Here is a 13,074-nt window from a genome sequence, read left to right as displayed (position 1 = left end):
TCCTCACTCTGGGTACACATTATCAGGGGAAAATGAACTCAGAGGCAACAAAATATTGAAATAGTGGAGAAGTCCAAACTGTTTGATGGAAAAACCACCACCCAAATGACCTATGCTGGAGGAACCAGAATTGGTATAAGACATGAACCATGAAATAAAAATAAGCTTAATAAATATCCTCAAAGAAATAGGAGATTATGTTGGTTAATATGAAGCAAGGACAAAAAACAACTAAGATGATCCAAGTAGATATCTCAGATATAAAAAGCATAATAGTTGAAATATAGATTCAACAGATATGGCACTGAGCAGAGTGAATATAGACAATAATTACTGAGCTTGAATATCAGGTCAAGAAACTGTCTTAGGTGCCTAAAGAATTAAGGCCCTAGCTTTAACTGGCAACAAGTACTGGAATTTGGAGGAACAAATTCTCTCTCTCGTATTTTTTTTTTTTCCCAGATGGAGTCTCACTCTGTTGCCCAGGCTGGAGTACAGTGGCACAATCTCAGCTCACTGCAACCTCACTCTCCTGGGTTCAAGCAATCCTCCCACCTCAGCCTCCCAAGTAGCTAGGATTACAGGTGTGCACCAGCACACCAGGTTAATTTTTTTCTTTTTGGTATTTTTAGTAGAGACGGAGCTTCACCATGTTGACCAGGCTGGTTGTGAACTCCTGACCTCAAGAGATCCACCTGCTTTGGTCTCCCAAAGTACTGGGATTACAAGCGTGAGCCACTGAGCCCATCCTCATTTGTATTTCTTTTCTCTCTTACATATAAAGAAAGTACCGTATATACACAGTTCTGCACCTTGCTTTTTCATTAAACAAAAATGCCCAGAGATTATTCTGCAGTAAAATAAAAGATCTTCCTCATTTTATATTTTGTGTGTTTTTGTTTTCTTCTTCCTCATTTTCTTTTATTGTTGTACATTACTTCATTGTGTAGATGTTTTATAGTTTATCCAAATATCCCTCAGCGATGGATATTTGAATTTTTTTTTTTTGAGATGGAGTCTCCTGTGTCGCCCAGGCTGGATGCAGGGGCATGATCTTGGCTCACTGCAACCTCTGCCTCCCGGTTTCAAGCAATTCTCCTGCCTCAGCCTCCCGAGTAGCTGGGACCACAGGCGCCTGCCACCATAACTGGCTAAATTTTTGTATTTTTAGTAGAGACGGGGTTTCACCATGTTGGCCAGGCTGGTCTCGAACTCCTAACCTCGTGATCTGCCTGCCTCAGCCTCCCAAAGTGCCGGGATTACAGGCGTGAGTCAGTAAGCCACTGAGCCTGGCTGATATTTGAATTATTTTCAGTCTTACTGCAGGAGATATCTTTGGTTTTTTTTGTTTTTTGAGACAGGGTCTGGCTCTGTCATCCAGGCTGGAGTGCAGTGGCGCGATACTGGCTCAGTGCAAACTCCGCCTCTGGGGTACAAGCCATCCTCCCACCTCAGCCTCCCCAGTAGCTGGAACTAGAGGGGAACACCATCACACTTGGCTAATTTTTGTATTTTTTATAGAGATGGAGTTTTGCCACATTGCCCAGGCTGGTCTCGAATTCCTGAGCTCAAGCTATTTGCCCACCTCGGCCTCCCAGAGTGCTGGGATTCCAGGCGTGAGCCATTGCGCTCAGCCCACTACTACTTTTTAACATAGTAAAGAAGGTGCTGGCCAGTGTTAAAAAAAAAAAAAAAGGGTCTGAGAGATATTAGGACTGAAATGAAAAAGATAAAACCACATCTGTTCAACATCTAAATATATTATTTTTTATTTTTAAATATCTAAAATTTTTATAGAGATGAGGTCTCGCTTTGTTGCCCAGGCCAGTCTCATACCCCTAGATTCAAACAATCCTCCTACCTTGGTCTATCAATGTGTTGGGATTTCAGACATGAGCCACCATGCCTGACCCAAATATATAACAAATAAAAATATTTGGCAAAATTGCTGGAGACAAGATCAACTTACAAAAATCAACACAGTTTCAAATAGCAAACTTGAAAATAAGATTTTGTTGACAATAACAGTAACAACTGCCTAAGAGAATGGATCATTAAAACATGGCAGGTTGGGTGTGGTGGCTCATGCCTGTAATCCCAGCACTTTGGGAGGCCAAGGTGGGCATATCACCTGAGGTTAGGAGTTCAAGACCAGCCTGGCCAACATGGTGAAAATCCATCTCTACAAAAATACAAAAATTTGCTGGGCATAATGGCAAGTGCCTGTAATCCCAGCTACTCATGAGGCTGAGGCAGGAGAATCACTTGAACCTGGGAGGCAGAGGTTGCAGCTAGCTGAGATGGCGCCATTGCACTCCAGCCTGGTCAACAGAGTGAGACTCCATCTCAAAAAACAAAACACATAGTGGATAAAGACTGAAATCGTTAGAAGCCTTGAAGTAGACATTCATGCAGGAATTCATATGTCTTAAATGTGGTAATGAAGTGACAAAAGTAAGAAGCATATTGAAATTATATTAGAAGTACATACAAACTCGTCACAATTTTCATGAGGCTATATGCTTATGTCAGGACACCATATAATATGCATCGGAGTGATGTAGGAGTAAAGGATAAAGGCAAAAATTAAAGAGATAAAGCAGGAGAGATGTTCTGCATAGACTGATGATGATAATGTGTTAAGAATTAGGACCGTGCTTAATTCTTCACCTAAGGTAGAACAACACAAAACAAAACCTCATAAACAGAAATCCCTGCAAATCCACAGGGACTAGGCTCATCTTACACTGGGCAAGCGAAAGCTACATAAATGAATCATTAGAAATCTCATGGCATGCTAAGAAGGTGAATGATAGATTTTCTAAGCATGTAAGCACTGTTGAAATAAATTCAGCACTCTGTTAAGTCAAAGCCTCTATGCCTTAAGTGAAATGGCAGATGTGGTACCTATGACATTTTGCTCCCTCCTGGGACCTGAACATAAGAAACTCACCAGATTTTCTCACATGGTACTTGGTTAGCAAAATGTAGTTTTCCATCATTGTGTGGCAACTGTCACTTCACAGGCTTTAAAATGGGAAGCAACTGGCAATGACCTTGAATCACAGAGCTTCATGGTTAGAATATTTTTGCCTGCTGGAATATTCAGTACAAACCACCATCTCCTGTTGATGAAATTCACATCAGAGCCCCTCTGGGTGATGTGCACAGTCCTAAAGAGGGTTGAGTTTCAAGTGGCTTAATCTATTTGACTGAAATACTGAGCCCCAGGCACTGTGGTCAAAACAAAGGTATCCAAGGGAACTGTGTCCTTTTGACTCATTAGATATTATTTTTAGAAGGAGTATATTAAATGGTCATCCTGTCCAGTTCTCCATCTGATGTTTGGCACTGCTTAGCAAGATTCCATTAATTAGTCATTTGATGATGATTGAACATCCTTGTCTGGAAAGCTTATCATTCCAGCAACAGGGATTGCATAACCCTTTTTATACATTAATGTGTTCATTCATTTCACAAATATTTGTTGAACTCCAACTACGTGTCAAGCACTGGGCATGCAAGGTTGAACAAGACAGATACATTTCTTATTTTGTGAGTCTAACTTTCTGGTGAGAGACGAGTACATTGACAGATATAGAAGAACATGCTACTGAATAATATTTAATGAAAATAAAACAGGGTGATGTCATAGGGAATGTTGGGGCAGGAAGTGGGATGACTACTTTAGGTGGGGATGGATGGAAAGCACTCTTTGAAGAGATAGCATTTTAACTGAGACCTGAATAGCAAGGAGGAAGCAGCCCTAGGAAGCATTCAGGACTGAAGCAATGGCTGGTACAAACTCAATGGTCAGGATAAGAAATTTGGTGGGTGTTCCATGGCATACTACACAACCATAAAAAGGAATGAGATCATGTCCTTTGCAGGGACATGGGTGGAACTGGAGGCCATCATCCTTAGTAAGCTAACACAGGAACAGAAGATCAAACACCACATGTTCTCACTTATAAGCAAGAGCTGAATGATGAGAACACATGGACACATAGAGGGAAACAACACACATTGGGGCCTACCAGAGGGCAGGGGGTGGGAGGAGGGAGAGGATCAGGAAAAATAACTAATGGGCACTAGGCTTAATATCTGGCTGATGAAATAATCTGTACAGCAAACACCCATGACACACATTTACCTATGTAACAAACCTGCACATCCTGCACATGTACCGCTGAACTTAAAAGTTTCGGTATGAAAATTTAAAAATAAAAAGATTAAGTGTTAAAAAAAAAAAAAAAAGAGAAGAAATTTGGTGTGTGCTGGAGGAAGAGAAAGACCTTGGCTTGAGGGACATATACGTGTTTATCATTTAGGTTTTCTGTTTTGTGAACCACCTATTCATATTATTTACCTTTGAAAAAATGGAAGGTCCTTGCTTTTTCTTGTATGTTTTCAAATGACCCTTGTATACCCTAAAATTAATTCCTTATTGGTTTTATGTGTCACAAACACATCCTAATTTGTCACTACACCACTTGCTGGTATGGCATGATTTGTTGAACAGAAATTCTTGATTTTGATGTAGTCAAATCTCATCAACTTTTCTCCTTATGGATTTGCCTCCTGGGTCTTGTTTAAAAAATCCTTCACTGAGTTTATCAGATATTTTTGATATTTTCTTATTTAAATTTTTTGCTTGTTTGCTTTACAGATTTACCTTCTACATATGGTTATTTAATTCATCTGGAATTTACCTTCATTTATGGTGTGAAGAGTGGATTCATGTTAATTTTTTTCATGTCAGGAGCCACGTTCCACTGGGCATGGTGGCTCATGCCTGTAATCCCAGCATTTTGGGAGGCTGAAGTGGGCAGATCATTTGAGGTCAGGAGTTTGAGACCAGCCTGGCCAACATGGTGAAACCTTGTCTCTACTAAAAATATAAAAATTAGCCAGGTGTGGTGGCAGGCACCTGTAATCTCAGCTACTTGGGAGGCTGATGCAGGAGAATCGCTTGAACCCGCGAGGCGGAGGTTGCAGTGAGCCGAGATTGTGCCACTGCACTCCAGCCTGCATGACAGAGTGATACTTCATCTCAAAAAAAAAAAAAAAAAAAAAAAAAAAAGCGCCACGTTTTGCAACATCTTCTTTCCCTCTAGTTAGATGATGCCATTTCTATTATAAACCAACTAAGATCTGGGCATTAGGAACACTCATCAGTATTGACGTGTTTGTTTGTTTTAGAAATCATGAATTCATACTGAGACCTCCTGTGCCAATTCAACAACACCACAGAGATCTTCCTTTCTTTTCTCCATTCCACAATTGTACCCAATTGAGAACCCTGGCTTCCTCAAACATAATCATATTCATACCCTTAATTCTTCAATAAACATAAAATAGATTCAGAATTGTTACATCCATACCACTATGAAAAACAAACCTATTAAAAAAGAACTCAGCAAATAACTTAAAACAGAACTACCATTCGACCCGCAATCCCATTACTGGGTATATACCTAAAGAGATCTAAATTGTCTTATCATAAAGACACATGCACGTGTATGTTCATTGCAACACTGTTCACAATGGCAAATACATGGAAATCACCTAAATGCCCATCAACGGTAGACTAGGTAAAGAAAATGTGGTACATATACACTATGGAATAGTATTGATATGGAAGGGGGGCAGGGAAGTGCTGGGTAGAGGAGGGTGTGGTCCCTGGCTAGCACTTCATCCCCAGGCCTGTGCCCACAGACTTAGGTGAGGACAGGCATTTCTGTTTTCCTGCCCAGAGGTTTCATTTCCCAAGGCCACTCTGGCCTGCCATGCCCCCATCCTGTGCCCATAAAAACCCCGAGACCCTAGCGGGCAGAGGCACAAGCAGCTGGACTTCGAGAGGACTCAAGGGGAACACGCCAGGGGAAGAGCACACCGTCAGAGGCGGGCAGGTCAGCAGGCCATGGACCAGCAGGACAACATGGAGTTTGGCCAGCGTTGGAGGAGGAGAGCCTGCGCCGCTGAACGGCCAGACTCCAGGGGAAAACCATCTCCCTTCTGGCTCCCCCATCCGCTGAGAGCTACTTCCACTCAACAAAACCTCGCACTCAGTCTCCAAGCCCATGTGTGATCCGATTCTTCCAGTACACCAAGGCAGGAACTCCGGGATACAGAAAGCCCTCTGTCCTTGCCATAAGGCAGGGGTCTAACTGAGCTGAGTAACACAAGCCGCCTATGGACGGCTAAACTAAAATAGCACCCCGTAACGCATGCCCACTGGGGCTTCAGCTGTAAACGTTCACCCCCAGACACTGCTGTGGGGTCAGAGCCCCACAACCTGCCCGTCTGCATGGTTCCCCATAGAGGTTTGAGCAGCGGCGCACGGAGAATCGAGCCGCACCCCCATCGCACACCCTGGGAGGAGTACAAGGGAACTTTTCCCATTTCACTGTGAAGCCATGAAAGCAGTGAGATCATGTTCTTTGCAGCAATATGGGTGAAGCTAGAGGCCATTATCCTAAGCGAGCGAGTGCAGAAACAAAACCAAATGCCACATGTTCTCATAAGTGGGAGCAAAACATTCTGTACACATGGACACAAAAAAAGGAGTAATAGACACTGGGGCCTACTTAAGAGTGGAGGATGGGAGGAGGGTGAGGATGGGAAAACTGCCCATCGGGTGTTACGCTTATTACCTGGGTGATGAAATTATCTGTACAACAAACCCCATGACATGCAAGTTACCTATATAACAAACCTGCACATACACCCCAAACCTAAAATAAAAGTTTCAACAAAGGTATACAGAACTCTGGAGGGGCAGTCGCAAAAAACACACAGACAGAAAAGAGCTCAGGATTTGTCTGTGATCCCTTCACTCCCCACCTTTACTATGAGGGTTATGGTCAAAGCGTCGTATCCAAAAGATCCTTGTCAGCCTCCCTGCCCTTTACTGAGGTTATGTTGCTAATATGAAATACGCTCCGGTTTTCTATCTGTTCTCAGTTTTAAGTCCTTACTCCTCCTTTTTTTAAAATTTATTTTTATTTATTTTTGTTTTTTTAGACAGAGTCTTGCTCTGTCGCCCAGGCTAGAGTGCAGTGGCACGATTTTGGCTCACACCGCAGCCCCTGTATCCCAGGTTCAAGCAATTCTCCTGCCTAGCCTCCTGAGTAGCTGGGACTACAGGTGCACACCACCGACAACCCTAGGCTAATTTTTGTATTTGTAATAGAGACGGGGTTTCACCATGTTGGCCAGGCTGGTGTCAAACTCCTGGCCTCAAGTGATCCTCCCACCTCGGCCTCCTAAAGTGCTGGGATTATAGGCATGAGCCACTGTGCATGGCCGCTTCTTGTTAATTCTATTTTATTATTTGAATATGTGGAATATATTCACACATTTCGAAAAGGAAAAACTACCCTCAGAGAAGCATCACTCTCCCTCCCATTCATCCTCCTAATTTCTCTCCTTGTATCTGGGTAATCTCATTGTTTTCTGATTACCCTTCCTGTGTTTCTTTTTGCAAAAAATGATATAGGTACGTGTATATTTCTTGTCTTCCTGTTTTATTTTCTTACACAAAAAAGCAGCATGCTACCTATATACTCTTTAGCATTTTACTTTTTTCACTTAACAATATATCATGGAATCACTCTCCAATGTTGCTATTTATTTAATGCTGTAAATATTGTGTGTACTGTACTTACTGTGTTTCTGTGCTATTTTAAAAACATTTCTTTTGGTATTTAGGAAAATTTGTTTTGTTATCTTTGTTTAAAGCTTTTCTAGTATCTCTGGTTCACCATTTAAAAACTAACCATATACTTTCAGTTTAAGATGAGGATCCTTTTTCAGACTTTCTATTTTCTCCTTTACCTCTTCTCCTCCCATAATTTTTGCTGCATCATTTCTATTTTGTTCACATACTATTCTTCTACCTATTTCCCAGTCCTTCTTTTATTCTTCATTTTACAACTAAATATATTAAATGCTCATTATCAGTCCTTTTGCTGAAGTTTCTTCAGTTCTCCTTTGGTTAAATGAGAGTCCAGGTAGATTCCTTAGGAAGGGCCTGTGTGCACTAGAAAGACTGCCTGACTGTGTATAAAATCCTTGGTTTCCAGCTACTGTGGAGGCTGAGGAGGGAGGATTGCTTGAGCCCCAGAGTTTGAGGCCATACTGGGCAACACGGTGAGACCCCCATCTCTAAAGAAACAAACAAGCAAAAATCCTCAAGTCTGCCACAAGTCTCCCATTTAACCTGTTAAATGGCTCCTTCAGCCTCCCACAAGACAAGGATTTTGCTGGGACCATCCTGAATGCAAAATAGTCTATCACACCATCAGACCTGTGACAGATTACAAGCTCTACTATTGGGTTCAATATATGGCTACCGAACTTCTAAGCCTAGTGTTCTACACAATAATTAGTGACAACCGAGTTTCATGTAAAGGCTTTTCACTTGGGGTAGGAGGAGGAAAACAGTACCAGAGTGTCCAGATCCCATCACAGTACAAACTTTTGTGTGGAAACTAAATTTAGATAGGGTTCCCAGAATATAAATAGCTAGGACACTAATTGGGGAATGCCTCTGGGGTGAGGCTACGTGAAAAGCAGCAGCTTTCATGGTTTAAAAAAAGGTTCCAAGGCTTCTTTCCCCTATAACAGCTGACGGTACATTCCTAGCTCCTTCCAGAACTTACTTCAACGAAAGGTCACTCATCTGCAATCTCTTCAAAGCCTTTGAGATTTCACAGGAGGCTAGAGTGTCAGGGCTGGAAGGATCTTAGAAGTGATCTAATCTGTTCTTTTTAAAATTAACAGATGAGGAAACTGGTGGTATTAAATTGGGGTGAAAGGATAAGTACTTGACTTTTCTGTATGAAAAGTCAGGCTTATTAAAAATGTTTTGTAAAGTAATTTTAGGCTGGACATGCGTGGCTCATACCTGTAATCCTAGCACTTTGGGAGGCTCGGGCAGGATCACTTGAAGCCAGGAGACCGCATATCTAAACAAACAAACAAACAAAAACAAATAGTTTTGGTATAGGCATGAACAAATAATTTAAAAATATTTTTAAGGTTTTGGTTCAGATTTTTTTAAAATAAATTTTAATTTTATTTTTATTTGTGTTTTGAGACAAAGACTCACTATGTCACCCACGCTGGAGTGAAGTGGCATGATCGTGGCTCACTGCAGCCTCTAACTCCTGGGCTCAAGCGAACCCCCCTCCTCAGCCCCGAGTAGCTGGGACTGCAGGATGGTGCCACCACTCCTGGCTGATTTTTAAATATTTTTTGTGGAGATAGGAGTCTCCCAGTATTGCCCAGGCTGGTCTCAAACTTCTGGCCTCAAGCTATCCTTCTGCCTCGGCCTCCCAAAACGCTGGCATTATAAGTGGGAGCTACCACACCCAGCCTGAAAAAATTTCTAAGAAAAAACCCTAACAAATTTGAAGTCCCTATATTTCCCTTTCTTATCTTATTCCTTTCTTTCTTTGAGTTAACCATTATAATGGATTTAGTGCTTTGACGCGTTTGTTCCATCTATATGTATTAATAAATATAATTTATAGAAATGGTAACATAGTCTATAACATCTTGAAATTTGCTTTTTTTTTTTTTTTTTTTTTACTATGTTGGCAAATACTTCGGTGAACCTCCTTTCACACACATGAGAGTTTCTTTAATATATATTACATGAATATCTATAACATTAATTACAGATATTACTATTATATATGGGTATCTATATCTAGAAGTAAAATTCATTGAGTATAGAACATTTTGAGTGTTATTAGATCTTGTCTCATTCCCTCCCTAGATAGCATTGTCCCATCTTCATCAAAACTTATTAGACTTTAAAACCTTTATAAAACAAAATGAGGCGAAAGTTTGTCTTACTATTTTATGGTGCATCTTGATTAATGGGGAATATTTTTCATGTTTTTTTTTGGTCACTAAGATTTCCTGTTTTTTGAGAGTTGCCTGTTTATATCCATTGCCCATTTTTCTGTTGGGTTATTAGTCTTTCTCTTACTGACTTTAGGAATTGAGCCCTGGATATTATTTCTTTGATGATTTTTATAAAGTTAATATTTCCCTAGTCTAGGGCTAATCTTTTTATTTTAAATTTTTAATTTTTGTGGGTACATAGGAGTATATATTTATGGGTTGCCTGAGGTATTTTGATACAGGCATACAATGGGTAATAATCACATCAGCGTACATAGGGGTATCCATCACCTCAAGCATTTATCCTTTGTGTTTCAAACATTCTGACTATACTCTGAGTTATTTTAAAATTCATATCTCGATATATATTTTACTATAGTCACCCTGTTGTGCTAGCAAATACTAGGTATTGTTTGTTTTTCTTTTTTTTTTTTTTTTGAGAAGGATCTCACTCTGTCGCCCAGGCAGGAGTGTAGTGGTGCAATCTTGACTCACTACCACCTCTGCCTCCTGGGTTCAAGCGATTCTCATGCCTCAGTCTCCCGAGTAGCTGGGATTACAGGTGTGCACCACCACTCCCAGGTAATTTTTGTGTTTTTAGTATCGACGGGGTTTCATCATGTTGGCCAGGCTGGTCTCAAACTCCTGACCTCAAGTGATCCACCCACCTCGGCCTCCCAAAGTGCTGGGATTACAGGTGTGAGCCACTGCACCCAGCTCTAATTTATTCTAACTACTTTTTTCGTACCCATTAACCATTCCCCACCCCCATATCCTCCCCCACTTCACCACTACCCTTCTCGGGCTGTGGTAACCATCTTTCTACTCTCTATTTCCGTGAATTCAATTGTTTTAATTTTTAGTTCCCGCAGATAAGTGAGAACAGGTGATGTTTATCATTCTGTGCCTGACTTACTTAACGTAATGACCTCCAGTTCCATCTCAGTTGTTGGGTATGGCAGGATCTTATCCTTTTTTGTAGCTGAATAGTACTCCATGATGTATAGTACCATAGCTTCTTTATCCACTCATCTGTTGATGGACACTTACATTGCTTCAAAATCTTAGCTACTGTGAACAGTGCTGCAATAAATATGGGAGTGCAGATACCTCGCTGATATACTGATTTCCTGTCTTTTGGGTATACACCTAGGAGTGGGGTTGCTGGATTATATGGTAGCTCTATTTTTAGTTTTTTGAGGAAACTCCACACTGTTTTTTGTAGTGGTTGTGCTAATTTACATTCCCACCAAGGGTATATGAGAATTCCCTTTTCTCCATATCCTTGCCAGCATGTGATTGTATGGCTTATCTTTTAACTTGGCTTATAGAGTCCTGCTTTTACAGACATTTCACATTTTTATCTAGTCCAAAATGCACACTCTTTTTATTTGTAACAAGACTGACCTACCACCTGACACCAAATGAAGCCAAAACCAGTCAACTCCAATCATTCTAGTGATCTCCAGGCTATTGGCAAATAAGGCATTCAGCACAAGTGTTCTTTTAATTGGGACATGCTGTGAATAATTAGCATGGCCAGTCCCTATCAGGTGTCAGAGCGCTCTTCTTGCCTTCTGGAAGGAGTTCGGATGAGGAGTCATCTCCTGCTGGCTCCGCTCCTCATGGTGTGCCCTTGGTAGAGACCTGGCTTCCAGCTCTACCACTAATTCCATTTAAACCCCAGTTTCCTGATTTGTAAAAAAGAATAATGCTGCTTCACAGCGCTGTTGGATGCACACTGGAGAGGGGTAAAAATGCTTTGCAAGATAACAGATAAAATCAAAATACTGTTATTACTAACCTCTGTGGGCTTCATCATTCATATGTGTAGAATAAGAGAGATAGAACTAGGTATTAACAGCCCCTTTCAGTTCTATAATAGCCTGTGATTCTGTGACTAGGGGTAAAAACAGATCCTCCAAGTAAGATGGGGTAGCAGGTGGCCTCTAGCAGTTATGGGGCTCTTGGTAAGGCCACCTACTGGAAGAAATATTACAAGGCAAATAAGAGAATGCAATATCCCTGCCTTCCTCTCTTCATCACTTCTCCCATTCTTCCCTGCTTTCATCTGCTTCTCCCTTCTGTCTTCCTTTCTTCTATTCTTCTTGGAACACTCCTTCCCCCTTTGCTGGCTCACTTCTATTTATTCTTCAGATATTCTTTGTTTTTTTTTCCTGGGAAGCATCCTCTAGGAGGCTTTTCCTGATCCACCAAATTTTATGTAGTGGTGTCCTTCCTATGTGCTTCCATGATGTCCTCATAGCCTCCACCATTGCACTTACTCACTTGTTTTAATTGTCTGCAATCATAAAATTTAAGCTTGGGGAATAGAGAGGGCTCATATCTTGTTCACTGCTGTATCCCCAGAGCCTGTTTCAGTGTTGGGAATAAAGCAGGGTGCTCAGATCCTGTTGGATGAAGGAGTAAATATACAGGAACTATGCTAGGCAGCATGAGTACAGAGATGAATAAGACTTGTCCTTAGCTATGAAGGAACTAAAGGTCTTGAAGGGAGGAGGGACATGCAATCAAGTAACTGCAATACTGTATTATGAGAACAAGCAACAGAAATCTGTTCAAAAGCACAGCTTTATGGAGTGAGAAGTGTTTGGACAGGTCGAAGAAAGCACTATGAGAAACAGATGAGCTGGATTTAAAAAAATGATCAGGATGTGTCAATCTGAGTAAAGTAAGGGGCATGCCAGACAGAGAAGCAGCTCACTTATTTAATAATTCAAAAAATGTTTAGTGAGCTTCTACATTGCTCCAAGTACTGTTGTAGGTGCTAAGGGTACAACAGATACAAAGGGAATCTGCCCTGGTGGAGCCCCTCCTCACCTCCTGCAGAGGTTCTCTTTCTGTAGTGACCCCTGTCATCCTGGGCCTCTACAGCTCTTCTGAGAATGTTGGTATTTAATGCATATGAAGTCCTATGGAGTATCTGGCATGCCTCTCTTTGATCCAGAAAAACAGGGTCCTGGCTGTTTTTGTGCTAAGGGAGACGTGAAAGGTTTTTTCTCAATGTTTTGATCAAAGGCACACAGCTGTTACACGAGAACGCCTTGGAAATGTAATCTGACTGCCCCAAAGCACCAGCTGGCTTCACCATCTGTCTCAGGCCACAATTTGACTGAGGACTGTCTTTGGCTGAAC

General features: G+C 41.3%; 1 long non-coding RNA gene across 1 annotated transcript in view; it reads right to left on the bottom strand.

The window, feature by feature from the left end:
• Positions 1-13,074, bottom strand: part of LOC112428834 (uncharacterized) — a 69,789-nt gene that overhangs the window by 44,101 nt on the left and 12,614 nt on the right. The window contains exon 2 of the long non-coding RNA XR_011611041.1: positions 8,912-8,972. This is a non-coding gene — a long non-coding RNA (uncharacterized lncRNA). The remainder of the gene's footprint in view (positions 1-8,911; positions 8,973-13,074) is intronic.

This window comes from Macaca nemestrina, chromosome 12 (assembly GCF_043159975.1).
Source record: "Macaca nemestrina isolate mMacNem1 chromosome 12, mMacNem.hap1, whole genome shotgun sequence".
NCBI classification, from domain to species: Eukaryota; Metazoa; Chordata; class Mammalia; order Primates; family Cercopithecidae; genus Macaca; species Macaca nemestrina.
This window is presented reverse-complemented; position numbering and strand designations above follow the sequence as displayed.